The sequence below is a fragment of the Taeniopygia guttata genome, chromosome 1A (assembly GCF_048771995.1).
Source record: "Taeniopygia guttata chromosome 1A, bTaeGut7.mat, whole genome shotgun sequence".
NCBI lineage: Eukaryota > Metazoa > Chordata > Aves > Passeriformes > Estrildidae > Taeniopygia > Taeniopygia guttata.
The window spans coordinates 58,679,850-58,694,889 of record NC_133025.1 but is presented as its reverse complement, the minus strand read 5'-3'; the positions used below and the strand labels follow the sequence as shown (position 1 = coordinate 58,694,889).

General features: G+C 38.8%; 1 protein-coding gene across 42 annotated transcripts in view; it reads right to left on the bottom strand.

Annotated features, from left to right (window-relative positions):
- SOX5 (SRY-box transcription factor 5) overlaps nt 1-15,040 on the bottom strand; it is a 612,816-nt gene that overhangs the window by 218,077 nt on the left and 379,699 nt on the right. The gene's annotated exons all lie outside the window — the stretch shown is intronic.

The window sequence follows — 15,040 nt, the reverse complement described above, 5'->3', positions numbered from 1 at the left end:
AGATCTCTCAGTTAGGTGTGCACGTATGCAGTGTTTGCATATCACATACATGGCTATTTATACACTTGTGGGATTTAAGCCTCAATCAAAACACATATACAGTAAGGGAACAGCTGCAATCACATCTCAGTGGGCTAAACTACAGTACACCAGTGAATTATTCATTCAGAAAGATCTGCAGCAATCACACATCCATTGCGTGATTTACAGTCCAAGAGGAATCCTCTCCTCTCTGTGCTGGTGGAGGAGAGCTCACCCCAGCTTCTGCTGCTGAGGACACTTCAGCATGAATCCTCCAGCAAACCAGCTCCAGAACCTGCTCTCCACAAGCCCAGCATCCTTTTATTCTGCTGTTCAAAACAACACGAAACATGCAACAGTTACCTTGGCTTTCACTTCACGCCCCTCTCTTTTATTTTGTTCTTTCTTATGCCATTATTTGGATTTATGAAAAAGTTGTCAATGGGTCTGGATTTTTACTTCTAGCATGTAAAAGGAAAGGATACTTCCACCACATAAAACCTGCTTGTGTCAATGGATGCATAAAGCCAAAAAATTACAAGTAAAAAAAATCCTCTGATATTGTACACAAAAGTTTAATTGTCCCCCTGAAAACACTCAGAGAAATCCTTAATGGCACGAAAGATATGTCAGCAACAGTTTAAAATCAATCCCCTGAGAAGTTCCCTCCCAACAAGTGAGATTTAGCAGGTTCTTTTTTTAAAGGGACAAATTGACATGACTTTCTCCAGTTTAACTGAGAGAAAAGCAACAGCACTGTAAACTGGTATTAAGAAACATCAATACCTGCTACTGATGTTGTACAATTAAGTCCATCAAGCCACACATAAGACCCATCTCTCAGCCAGCAGGGCAGTGGACAAACACTTTTCCTGGAGAACAGCCTCTCCCAGCTGCGTAACCATTTCACCTGTTCAAGTTTGATTACACTCCAGCCTCTGGCACTGCTAATCCTGGTAACAGTTTTATGCAGGCAACAGCTGCTCGGTGGATGGGGCTCTGATGTTCACCTGCACTGCCAATTGCTCTGCTGACATGTGCTGGCCCAACATCATCCAGCTCAGAGCTGGGATGGTACTCACCAAACACCTGAGGCTGCTGCTTCTTGATTTCCCCTTCAGAAAGGTAGGCAAGGATCTGCACAGATCTTGCTGAAACAAACACTCCAGCCCCTTCTTTCCCTCCCAAGCAACAGCAACACAAAAGTGACCAGCCCACGTCTCGTGTCTTCTGCGTCTGTTCCAAGCTACAATCCACAGGAAGACATGTTCATTTACAAGAAAGCTGCCTCAATATTGCCAAACAACGTCCCACCTATGGAGGAAATACTGCTTCCAAGGTTTAATGATAAAACAGTCTTCTGCCCTTTCAGGATGAGGTCAATAATCTTCCTTTGTTAATCTTGGGCAAGCTTTACTTAATCTAGCCCCCTTGTCACCTTTGTGATTGACAGGAAAAGTCATGTCACTGGACAATGGACTTGTCTTCACTGAGCAATATCTTTTTTAAAGATTACACAATGTTACCCTTGCTCTCATAAAAAGTGCAAACATTGTCCTGTTAAAATAAACTCTTCATTCCAGCTGTATCTTTCAAATTGTCTCCCTCTGTTTCCAGGGTCCAAGGGAGGCATATTTCAGTTCTACAGAGGAACATTTACAGGTTTAATGAAAAGAAACAGGTTGTACTCTGTGAGATTTCCAAAATACCTTTTAGTGATCTAAATAGATCTCATCTTCTCCTTCCTCATCTAGAGATGCAGATTATTCCTGTCTGCAATTAGACTCAGACACTCTGCTTCTGTGACATTAAAATTTTGTCCCAAACCAACCAAGAATCAAAGCAGAAGAAAACTAAGAACTAATTCTGAAACTGTTAATTACCACCATATGGTATGCATGAAGTCTGCATCTGCAGGGGAAAAAAAATATATATCATGAGAGAGTTTTTGCAGCCAAAAACACCTGGAATAAAATACTTGTGTCTTTAAAACAAGCACAGATACTGTCTGATTGTAAGAAGCCTGTGATCCTAAAAGCAACCAAAAAGTTTCTTTTCTTCAAAGCTGGAATTTTGCCCATGGTTCACTCTTTTAGGATGTGTAAAGAAGACTAAAGGCAGGTTTGTTTTCTCTGCTTTCTACATCAGACATGTAGGCTAACATATAGACTATTTTATAGTCTCCATAGTGACCAGGAAGCTGGTAACAGTATGACATAAGAGATAATCAGAAAACAGAATACTTCATTCTTCTGAAGACAAATGATTCTCCAAGCAATTTAGTACTGTTTCCTATTTTTTAAAATTTATTTTCCCCAACAATATTGCAGGAAATGAGTATCTATGTGTAATATTCAACAGCACAGCTACTTCAAGTGAAAATATGGAAGCTGTAGACATACTTCCATTGCCCACAGGAGGCCCACCAGCAATCATAAGAAAACTCAACTTGACATTTCCAGTATTTGTTAACATTTAAAAGAAACAAAACAGACACAATATTCACAAAGCAAGAATGATTTTCAGTTTTTTGCTTAATCTTCCATTTACAATTTTTGCCTCAATTAATGTAATTAACTTACTCCAGGAGCTTAAGTGCCATTGCGTTTCAATGGGAATCATGTTTTCAAATCACTTCAGTGTTCTGGAAAACTGTTGTCATCTACACACTGTGTCACAGGGGCTGCAGACCAGGGATTACCACAAACCTCCCTGGCTTATGGTGGCTGTCAACCTGGCACCTTCAGGAACATGAAACCCGTATTCCATAAGGCTTCCCAGTGGACACTGTGCTTTTCATATGTTAGAATTTCTTTCCTTCTATCTTGTATTTAATAGGTCTTTGGTCTGTAAACCTCCTCCATGTAGTAAAGTTGCTCATCAGTGGTGGAGAGGAATGATCCCAAGGAGATTTAAAAGGAAACAGTGGAGAACACCATAAACAAACAGGAGACTACGGAAAGTCATAGAAAGGAAAAACAGGTGGAAGAGGATAAATACATTGTTAGGAAGTAAGAACTGACACATAACCCAAAGAGGGATAGAAGCGGTTAAGGGCATTATAAAAAGATCCAAAGGTTATGGGTCTGCAATCAGATCCATGCAAAGCAACCACTGTCCTTATACTGATTATTAATTTTCCTTGGACTGTGGTTTTAATGATGACAAGGAAATCAAACACAATAGAGACTGAGGAAGTAAATGAATAGATCAGAAGGGTCAGCTGAAGAGGCCATTGTGACAGAGAACTTTAATCTGAATTAGGTGAAGTAAACACAGTGAACAGAGATGCACTTCTTTGTTTTCTTTTTACTGTGACTGTGCTACTACCATCAAGAGAAATAGATTCAAGTCAAATACTGATTTGGCTTTACTGATACAATGTATTTGGAACTCCATGATCCATATCTTGGAGGTACTACTGATTATTAGACATACATAATCCCGATGACATCTTGTTCTCCCTCTAAAATGTTAAAATTTCACTTTGTAATGGCATTTTATTTATTTTTAGCAATCATTACTAGCTCATGTCCTTCACTTTAATTTATTTGAAATGAAGTGCTGTATCTAATGACCTCTTCCTGATGAAGCAGAAGATACACTGGCAGAGGTTTCAGTGGGAAAGCTAGTAGGTATTTTCAGTGCTTGGTATCCATGAACCTGGCTGGAAATGGTTCAAAGCTCAAAAAGACAACCATATGCCACAGGCACTCTGCTACATCAGACTCCTTCCTTTCTTTTACCTTTTTCCTTCATATGTAAATGGAGATATTAATGAATATTTCCTGCAGCTTGAGGCATTTTATATAATTAATATAACAAGCCTAGAGATTATTGACTAAAAAGCCCCACAGTGGTCATGTTTTCATTTTTATTGATGCAATAAATACTCGGCTTTTATATTACTCTTACATTACTCCATGGGGCACCACAGCCCAGCCACCTGAAACCGGGAATTGGGAATTCTCTCATATATCAAGTACCACCCCACAATATCTGACAGGAACACTGAAATGGACCTTGATTTTTTCCAAACATCACAATACTCAGACTGCTGCCACGACTGCACAAGCAAGAGAAAATTTCAAATACAAGGTTTAGAGATGAGCTGCAAGAAACTGGTTGCATTCACACAAAAGGAATAACTATAATCCATTTTGCACCGATTTCTAACTTTATCCTCTGAGATTTAGAGAGCATAGGAATAGCTTTTTCAAGGATTTAACAATCTACAGATAGAAGGAGGTGTCCTAGTGGGATTTCTGAAAATGCGCAATAATATAATATTCATTTAATTCGCACTGACTTAATTTTAAGTGTCTGAAAATAAAGAGGTGGAAGCAGCACGGTGTGACTGGGTGATTCTGTGTGCTTCTTCACCAGACCATTATCAGCCTATCTCTAGCACAGAGCACAATCTGATAACCAATGCTTTAAAACAAACATTTTTCCTCTGGCTGTTCTGCATTCCAGCCCATCCCCAAACATACAGCTCAAGTTTAGTATTTCTTACTGCTTATCCCATAATATCTACTTGATTTATTAAAAATCAAAGAATTTTATGCAAACTTTAGATCTGTTTGTAGTAAAAATATATAAGAAATTTTTGTCAGTGAAATTTTAGAACTTTTTTATATTGAATGCCAAGCATGGCTTTTTAAATTATTTTCTTCTGTGGTCTGTATTTTGGTTTTATTTTAGCCTATCTCTTCGTCCCATTTCTTGCAATGAAGTGTTCCCCATATATAAAAGTAATTTGCAAATCCTTAGATATTAAATATAGCAAAATGGCAATAACTACTTTGTAACAGGCTAATGTGGGGTTAGTGACATGATTCCTGACACCCATACTCAGACCAGATCTCCCCTACTGCTTCTTTCTCCAGCTAAGCTCATTTCAAGAAAATAACGCAATATAGGTTTACATCTATTTGCTCTCAAAACACTTAAACAAAACTGGCATTCTGAGAACTCCTAATATGTTAGCTATAACCTGCAAAAACAAAGAACATGTTGTACTACAAGAGCCTTGTTATCTTTGTGATAGTAATCTTCATGCTTAAAAATAATAAATAAAGCTTTGCAAAAGCACTTTTAAGACTTTTATGAGCTCTTCCCTGAGGGACTAAAGATCTCCTGTAAGACCTTGCTAAACAAAAAATAAGACTGCTTATCAAAACAGCTTGGTAGAGGCTTCAGCATGCATTAAATCCTTCTAATAGTTTGGAAATCATGCAGTATAAAATGATTATCTTTGTAAAAATACAAGCTTACTAACCAGATACAAAAACTCTGGCTTGTGAGTGTAGTAAAACCTATGTTGAATGTCAAAACCAGTTTGATCACCAGCTTTGTTACTATGAAACAAACCCATTGTCTGTACTAATTATTCCTCGGAAGAAGGGGAGAGGACTATCTGAACAGAACCCAGGATAAAAAGAATGTCATAGGCCAGCAGTGGCTCCTGGACTGCTCCCAGCTTTCACACTTCAGTTCACCGCAGTTTTCAGATGGAAAGGCATGTCAAATTACTTCATCTGTTCTCTGGTAGCCTACAAAAACTTGTACCAGGCAGATCATTTCACTTCATTCCTTTGGCTGGGTGGCTGAGAGGAAAGTAAAGAAAAGCCACACATGAAATAGTTATGATGCCTCAGGTTTTAGCTTTTACATTTTTCAGATTCTGTGCTGCTTTTGTGTGCACTTCTGAGCTTCTTCATATTATAGGATGGTGAGCTCTCTCCACAGAGCAGGGAGACAAAACAATTCCTTCTCCAGCTGGGGACCAAGGACAAGCGATCCAAATCTCAGGCCCAAGAGCACAAACAACCTGGGTTGAAAAGAGGAAAAACAAGCAGGATGGGACTTCATGGGCTGAAGCTGGAATGGAACAATGAACTCCAATATGCAAATGGAGAAGAACTGATCAAAGTGAGAGACCCCATGAGTGCATTTTGGGACCATTTTGGTTCATCTTGGGTATAGCTCTGGCTGGGCTCTTGTGCTGCCCATGGTGGATCCATTGAGGAGATCCTTTTAATAAATCCCTGGTTTATTCTTCAACTCTGTCCAGCCTCTGTTCTAGGGCAGCACTCACAAGGCATCAATTCTGTGAAACATAGGTATGTGGCTTAATCCACTACACTTCTTAAATAATCATGTTCTGCTTTATACAATTGCGTATTTTTCATGAGCCTTCTCAATTCACATCTATTTGTTTACTTTTACCTTGTTTTATTTGTTCTTTTCCTTTTCAGAAAGGAAGAGGCTTACGAGATGATAACCATCAAAATCATCTTTGCCTCAACAGAGATTAGCATTACACTATTTTTTTCTTCTGAAAGCAATCTTCTGGAAGTTTTCATTTTCAAGAAGGACCAGAAAACATAACTTTATTAAAATGGAATAGCTACTTGAGAAATAGCCCCACTGTGTCCACCAGAGTTTACTACAGCATAACAACAGGAATTAAAAAAAAAAGAAACTCTTTTGGTTCAGAATGGTTGTCTCATTAATTTTTGTAATGAAAGGTACTCACAGATCTGCTTTTACCCAAGTTCTCTATTCTGCTACCTGCTTTTCACGAACTTCAATTTGTCTACTACTCTTTTACATTTTTTACGTAATGTCACAAGAATTTTCCAAGCAGTAACTGGTTTAATATTCTTCAACTGTTATTAACAGACTTGCTTTCTCTCTATAATTTATTTCACCTATTCTGCTCTTTTATAATTTGATTTTCTTCCTGCTTACAACTGTTACACAATTTTAGTAAAACAGAATTTGGAATTCTGGTGTAAACCAAAGTAGTTTTTCTCACCTTTGGAGGAAGAATTGCACAAGCTATAAAAAGAAAAGGAATATACATATTCTCTGCTTATAAACAGAGAATAAATCTTGTCACAGAAAGACAGTTCCACAGAACATGCTTACAGAGTAGGAATAAAACTTGTTTGGATCTTGCACACTTCAAAGGACAGCATTTGATCAAAAACGCCAAATAGATCAGGATAATTATTAAAAATTAATATGACAGGAATCAATCAATGTAACACTGATAAATAAACATAATATGTGTTATTAGAGCTATTCAGAATGTTTTTAGTTAATCCCCATCTTTGTGGTATTGTACATAGCACAGGTCAGGACATGGCATGAGCTGACTTGCCAGGCTCCAAAGCACAGGAAAGGCAAAGCACATTCAGCACCCAAGGGTTATCAAGAACCAATTCCCTGTGTACTCTTCTGGGCGTTACTACACCTCAAATAGCAACATTATGTTCTACTCCAGGGAGCAGCATGATGTCGTTTTACCATTTAAGTCCTATTCTGAAGTTCAAGCAAGCAGAGCTTAAACAAGATTTAAAAATGTACACAGACCTCATCAGTTCAGACTGTGGATGAGTGATGCAAAACACCCTAATAAATTCTAATTTATGACAGATTCACAGTTGTTCTCACTCTGCAGACGAGTTATTCTTTCTTCTGTTTCTGTAAACTGTAGTCAGCAGCATACATTGCCTGCTATGAAGAGACCTTCGTGATAAGGTGATATCAAGGGATGTTATGACATTCCTGATTAAGAATTACACAGTAAGCAAACTGTACAGAAATGCTAATTTCCCTCCCCTTTCTCATCACTTACCTAAATTATTCTGAGTAATACAAATGATCTTTATTAGCTTTAAAGCAGTTAATTCTCATTCTCTTATATCATTTCATTAAAGAAGTCAAATTCCTGTAGATGACTAAGTGCACAATGTATTTTCCTTAAAAATTAGTTTTGTGCACTGATGTACATCGTGCTCACAAACAAACGAAAAAACCCCAAGGAACACTAATTCTTCTACAGCCACAGCCAACTACCCACCATCAGCAGAGAATGAATAACTTTTGCTGGAAATAACCCTTCTTCTCCAAATTCCTCTTTGAATCACTGATTTCTGAGTATTCCTTGTAGTTTTCAGTCATCATCAAGCGATGCTGAAAAACCCACAGAATTGCCCAACCCAAATAAGAAAGGCACAATTTTCTCCACTTTGACTGGAAAGAATGTAAGGATGCTTTATGGTGAGGAAGCATTGCTTGGCTAACAGAGCATGGTTTTACAAAATCTCTTTCTGCTCTTAAATTTATTAAAATTGGGCCTCACAATGTGATCCAACCAGGTACCACTGTGCCTACCAGCACTAAGCTGACGCAAAGAGGGTTTCTAACAAAAAGTTCTCTGCAATGCATTCATTATACCCAGCAACATCAAACAGGGAAAAATAATTAAAAAGCTCCTATTGAGCACCTCGAGACCTTGAGCTCAGAGAGGGGAGGAACACAAAGGGTATTTGGTTTTGAGTCACACTATACATATATATATACACACACACACATATATTCATATCCATTGGAAGAAATTAAAGTGCATTTTGAAAGGTTTTCTTATTTTTCTCTTCCCTTCTATTCTGGTCTGTGAGTGTCTACCCTTAGCGTATACATATTCAAGCATACTCAAGAGTTACATAAATTTTTTTTGTTTCAGTTTTTTTTTTAATCTTCAGATGTACATTTATGTGGGAATGAGTTATTTGAAAAATAAATTGCCTGGACAGATTCAATTATGTGAAATAAAAGCGAAAATCACATGCACCTGACATATAAACTATAACTGTTCTGGAAAACTCACTTCCTGAACACATTTGATTTCAAGCCCTTGTGTTTATTCACTTCAATACAAAGTAAAACTTTCTTCCTTGGAAGTAACAGAGTAAATTAAGAGCTTAGATTATGCACAGTGATAAACAATATACAGTCAGAATTAGCTGTTCAAATGCCTCAAATTATGGTAGTTAATTTTAAATTTTACTTTAGGGCTTAAGCACTACTGAAAAGAAACACACTATCCGGTGAAGACACTAAGGAGAATCAACTGGAAAACAGAGAGCAACAAACACCTTTAGAAATCGCTGGTCATTCTTCTGACTGCAGGGCTGAATTAATTTGACACAGATTAGAAGAAGTTTAGATGAAAGCATCTGTGTTCTGCTTCTGAAACAGGAGAACATCCAACTATGTATGGGTATAAACAGAACAGTATCTTTAAAATGTCACCTATTTTCAACATAGATGTTCCTCATGTATTTTCTGAGCCATGTCTATCTGCTTGCTTTATTGACTATTTCTTTTTAACTGCCCTCAGCACTGAAGATTCAATACAGCTACAAAAGTAGGAACTGGACTCTGCTGTGCAGACATATCACCAACAAACAGTTAAATAGCGATTGTAAAGTGTTTTTTACTAGGGATGGTGTGAAGAAAAAAGAGACAAAGCCTATTTTCAAACCCTGGTTTAAGTTATCACATTATAGGCAATTAATAGAAATATCATATTTTTATGCAACTAAATTTGACCTCAAAAGACACAGCAAGACAGAAAACATAGGACCCTCTAATGTCATTTTTACAGTCATTTATCTGACTATAACCACACTTTAAAGCACTAAGGTCAGCTGGTCACGAAGCATGACCTACACTTCTGACTAGCATGCACTACATTTGACTTGAGAGTAAATAAGGGACTAACACTCCATTAACCTTCACAAGTACAATTATTTATCAAAACAATTCAAAAGACTACCCAACAGAGAACTGCTAAATCTGGAAGCAAAAAAGGAAACTGTAACAGTACAAACTGATCTTTCGCCAGTGATGAAGAGCTATTTCCTACCACAATTCGTGTAGCAAGTCCTCCAGTCAATTTTAACACAGCCATCCATTTTAAAGGACTGCACCTGAAATCATATTGGCTTTGACAAAATGTCAGAACTTTCCTTTTTTTGTGAGTTTTTTTTTTTTTCATTTTCATCTTCTTTCTCAGAAATGTATGCCAATATCCTGAATTTACAGGACTCTTCAAAGACTTCCCTCAGAAATGCAGGCAGAAAACTCAGAAGAGTTCTGCAGAGTTTGCCCTACCTGTCACAGCACATCACAGTTGAGATGACCATGATACACAGAGTGTCCCCATACAATTTCAGAAGGCTTCAACCCACAGAGAGGACCACCATACCTCTTCAGAAGGCTGCAGCAGCTGTCCTTCTTGTCCTTCAGCCCAGCCTTTTATAGCCCTGATGTTGATGCACTGCACCTGTGTGCCCTCTGTCCCCTCTGGGGTTAGTCAGTGCACCTGGGCACTCCATGGCTCCTTCCCTTCATGCTGCTAATCTGTCCTGCACAGCTGGAGCCAGTCAGGGATGAGGCTGGGCCACAGCCCCATTCCCAATCACCACAAACTCTGTGCCTACACTACCTTCCCTTTTGCACTTTTAGTTGCAACCCAAGGATGACACCTGTTCCCAATATTCCTGTTTGCTGAGGTGACCATAATTTTCCCACCACCATGTGAAATTTATTTCTTTTATTACAAGGCATATGCTGGTTGTTAAGTCTGAAAAACTTCAATAACATCTTTATGTACTGACATTCTACCCAAATTCTGCATCATCTGCTGTCAACTACTTTGACTTTATGAATGCAGGAACACTTTGCACTTCCAAAGAGTGGGAAGTTTGTTCAAAATCCTATACCAGAAAGGGTCAGGAGGGAGAGTGAAAAGAAAGCAGCTCTACCACAGGAAGATTCTGTCATGATCTACTGGAAATGTTGTCCATCACTGCTATCTCGTCTTGCACAGTGGTTTTCCTTTGGCAGCACAGCACACCCCTCTACTGCACTACACCCTGGACTGATCTCCAGCCTCTCTCAGATGCACAGGTGGGAAAAATCACCAGGTGTTCACCACTGGAGCTCCGGTTATTAAAGCACAGCTCAAATAAAAGTAGTGGTGTAAAGCAAATGAACCACCTTGTCTTTGCTCTCCCCTTTAGATTACTTCCCTACTTTGTAAAAATGCATCAAGTTCATGAACACAAACAGCTCACCCAGCTGCCTCAGACCTTCTTTCTGGTGGTCAAAAGGCAAGAACCCCAAAATGCAAAAACCAAGAGATAAGGAAGAAAAAAATCATTTAGACAAGGGAGAAAAAAAATCATTTGAAGTGGAACAGGCTTTTTTCTTATCAAGTAGCCCAAAACACAGCAAAAGGAACAGAAAGTGTTGACTGACATCAAGGTCAATTTCTACCAAATGTCATCTAAAAGGGAAAGATTGACTTGATAATGCCTTTTGAACAGAGGATTTATAACATTCATAACATACAGAACAGCATAACCCTCATTTTATTAGTTACCTTATTTCAGCTTGTACAAACAGTTTATTCCTTAAAGACAATAAAAGGAAATGGATTATGATTTTAAATCTTCTGCACACTTTATCTTATGCATATTCAAATAATCATGTTTAGGGGACGGAGTACTTTTTAAACCTGACTCATAAAATTGATATCCTGAGGTCTAGTGTTTATTTTTTCCCCATTTACTTCCAGATCAAATGCCTTAAATTGCAAACACTTTCCCCATTCCAACTCCTTGTCTTGGAAACTCAACGTTTCTTTTTCCTCCTCCCACTAAGAAAAGATTCTGTAGTCAGACTTTACTGGCAATTCTTTGGATGTGCAGGAGGCACTATAATCCATTTTGCTATTCGAGAGTTCTGCACTCAGAGCTCAGCAAAACTAAGCAGCCCCAAAACTTGCCCTCTGCCAGGTACCTAAGCAAAAGAGAGCAGAACACAAAGCCTTCCTTCCACCAGCAAATGCATGAGAGAGGATTTAACTGCAAGTTAATTGAATGAATCTACACAGCAAAATTTATGAAATGGTGTCTGAGCCACCCAGAGTATGTTTTCACTTGGGATTAGAGCTTTTCAGTAGCATCTCAGATGCACCTGCTGCAGACGCCACTGTCCTTAATGGAAAAGCATCTGTTTCCAAGCAGGAGGCATAACTGTCAAAATGTGAATGAGTCTACTCTAAGTAGCTCCAGAGAAGCAACAAAACAGTAAAAAATTTTTAGAAAAACATGGTGGAGACAAGAATCCCATATACTGAAAGGAAAGTTTGAGACAAGGGAATGTGCTATCATTCTTCAAATACAAAAACATTTACTGCAGAAAAGAGCATATTTCCTTTTGCTTCAGTGGCTAGGACAAGAATTAATGAGAGAAAACTGATGCAAGAAGGATTACACAAGAGTTATTTTCTAAAGGCAGAGAGAGCAATACCCTGGCCCAGACAGACTGAGAGGTTCTGAGTCTCCTGTCTTGCGTAACTTCAAGTCAGACTATTATCTGACAGAAATTACATTGGTACAGCTGATCCCTGGATTGAAGCTGGGACTGGGTGACCTCTCGCAATGCCTCTCAGCCTTACAGTTGCATCAAGTGCAAGGCTGAAAAACGGTGAGAAATGGATGTTCTCATTCAGTAGGAGCTCTATAGATCTGAAAGGGACTTACTCACTAAGCTGGATCAGGGTTTTTTAGTTGCGTTTTGCTCTGAATTTTTTTTTTTCAGATAAATCAATAGGCTTGGGCCATTTTCCAAAGATGTGATTTGGTAAGTTTCAAGCCAAACCTCTCAAGCTTTACTCATGAGATAAGTGCTAAACAATGAGCCAGATTCATCAAAGCTTTATAGACTTACTTAAAAGAAAAAAATAAAACTGATTCAGCCAACTAATTTCAAGCCAAATCAGGCAGTTGAAAATCTATTCCTGAGATTTGGAAAATCTGTCTTTTTTTAAAAATATTTTAAAAATATGTTTTGAGAGTCCCTGTTTTGCAAGAGCCTCAGGCAACTCTGTCAAAAAACCGTTTCTTTGGGGATTTTTCAGTCTGATTAAGAGTGGTGTATTCCTCATGTCTAAAGGAGATAGCTGAAATACATCTGTTTGTACATATACACTTAAATATTTTTACATCTATACTTATATCTACAAGCAACATAAGGATTCAAGAACATTTTATCAGAAGTTTGGTAATTAAAGCAGTGGGTTTACTTTTCAAAAAGACTAAAAATGAATTTGCTTCTTTACCATAAGAAAAAACAAACAGTAGCGCTGGACACCAGTATACTCTACTAATGCACAAAGCTAAAAACAGTGCCCTGTTCTCAGGCATGTTTATGAGCCTTAGCACATAAAATCTACCAAACTTCAGTACTGACCCTTAGAGTATTTCCTAGAAGAAGGTTCATTCCCATGTTCTTTTAGTGTTTGGTATCTCTACCAAGAAGGGTAACAGCTGAGCTAAAGAAGCCAGTTTTTGTGTACACCCACAAAAAAAACCTCCCAGAAGCACCAAGTGCTTCAAGGAAGTCATCAAATGGTACCAGGAGAGGGGAAGACACAGGCCTGGTGTTACTTAAGCAGGATGGGTCCCAGTGTTGACTGGGAATGGAGGAAAGGACATCCTGCCTATTGGCTAGCATTCCACACATGGCTTCTGAGCTGGAGGAAATCTGGACGGGAAATGCTGCACTGGTAATGCAGAGATTTCTATGCAGAAACACAGGAAAGGCCTCTACCCTCTTCCTCCCATATATACTGTTAATTCCCTAGTAAACTCAATTTCAGAGGCAGAAAGTTGATGCCACTACAGTGATGGACACAGGCCAAGGCCATTGGATGGCTGCCCCTCCAGCCCAGCATTTACTGTAAACATTTATGTCAAAGCAATGAGAAGACATTCAAAACCTTGCCACGCTTTCTTTTTCTGCTTCTGCTCTTTGCAAGGAAACTGCTTCTTCCGAGGACATGGAAAAAGCATGTGACTTTGAGCTGGAAACCCTGAAAGATCAGTGAGCCTACCTGCTAATGAGCAACTTGCTATTGAAACGAGCTCGTTAGCTTTCATTTTTGCTGGCTGCTGATCGATTCATAAGCCACTTATGTGGCCTCTGTAAACTGTACATAAATTATCAAATGCATTGGTTTCTCCAAATAATAAATCAGGAAGTCAGTCCTTTCCATATCTCTAGTATAACTGCCTAGCTCAATGGCCTTCAAAATTCAACCAGAGGAAACAATGATAATATCAGTGTTCACAGATACACTGCATCTGAAATGGCAAATATTCTGCTGCAAAAATAAGCTGTGCTAGCATCCCAGGGAAGTGAATAAAAACTTGCCTCTGAAAATGTTACATACAAAACGCACAGAATTTTGCATCAACCTTTGTGTAGGTGGCAGCTCAAGAAATTCACAGTAAGGAACAATTGTCTCCAGCAGGGAAAAATCCAAGATAGATCATCATCTTTTTCCATCTCATATAATTAAATTTCTGCAGCCATCTTCATATAACTGAAGTGGTCAAAGTCCTATGGCATCCAGAGTCAGTGGTGAGTTTTGGAAGTGAATGCATTTTCTCTTGTCCACTGGCAACCCCAACAGCACAGGAAGAGAACCTGTTAAACACTCACCAGTCAGCGCAGGAAGAGGTAGGGAAAGCTTCCTTAGCCCAAACATGCACCCATAACATTTCCATTTTCAGCACATATGGATACCTCCAAGGCCAACCTGATTTCACCTGGCCTCCCAACTGTTTCTTGAAGTATATCAAAAAGTAATACTTCAGACATGTATGCTTGCAAATTTCCAAGCACTTCATAACACTGATTTGCAATAATTTGCCTAAGGTCATGTGGGCCTTGATCCAAAGCCTATTAACGACAAAGCAGTCTTTACAGTGACTTCAAAGAGCTTTGGATTGGACCCACAGTGAAGCACTGCATAGTAAATAGAAAAACGAAGAAAAGAAAACCAGGTCTAAAGAAGAAATGTCATCCCCTCCTTAACTGACTCAGTTTACTGAAAAAGGTGGGAACATGGGATTTAGCTTTCCTGTTCTTCTGTACCACACTGCCAGCCCAATGGAATGGTTCTTTCCCTTTTCCCACACAAGTGCATTTCTCTGAGCTTTATTCAATTCTAAACTACAGCCTGACCACACTGCAGAGGTATTTTCATCACCTTGACCATCAGTAACACCACTCCCAGAGCAGCTCCCTGGAGAGAGCTATGGCATTCCATGCCAGCCGAGGATGGTGCCAGGAGAGTCGGATGGAATGC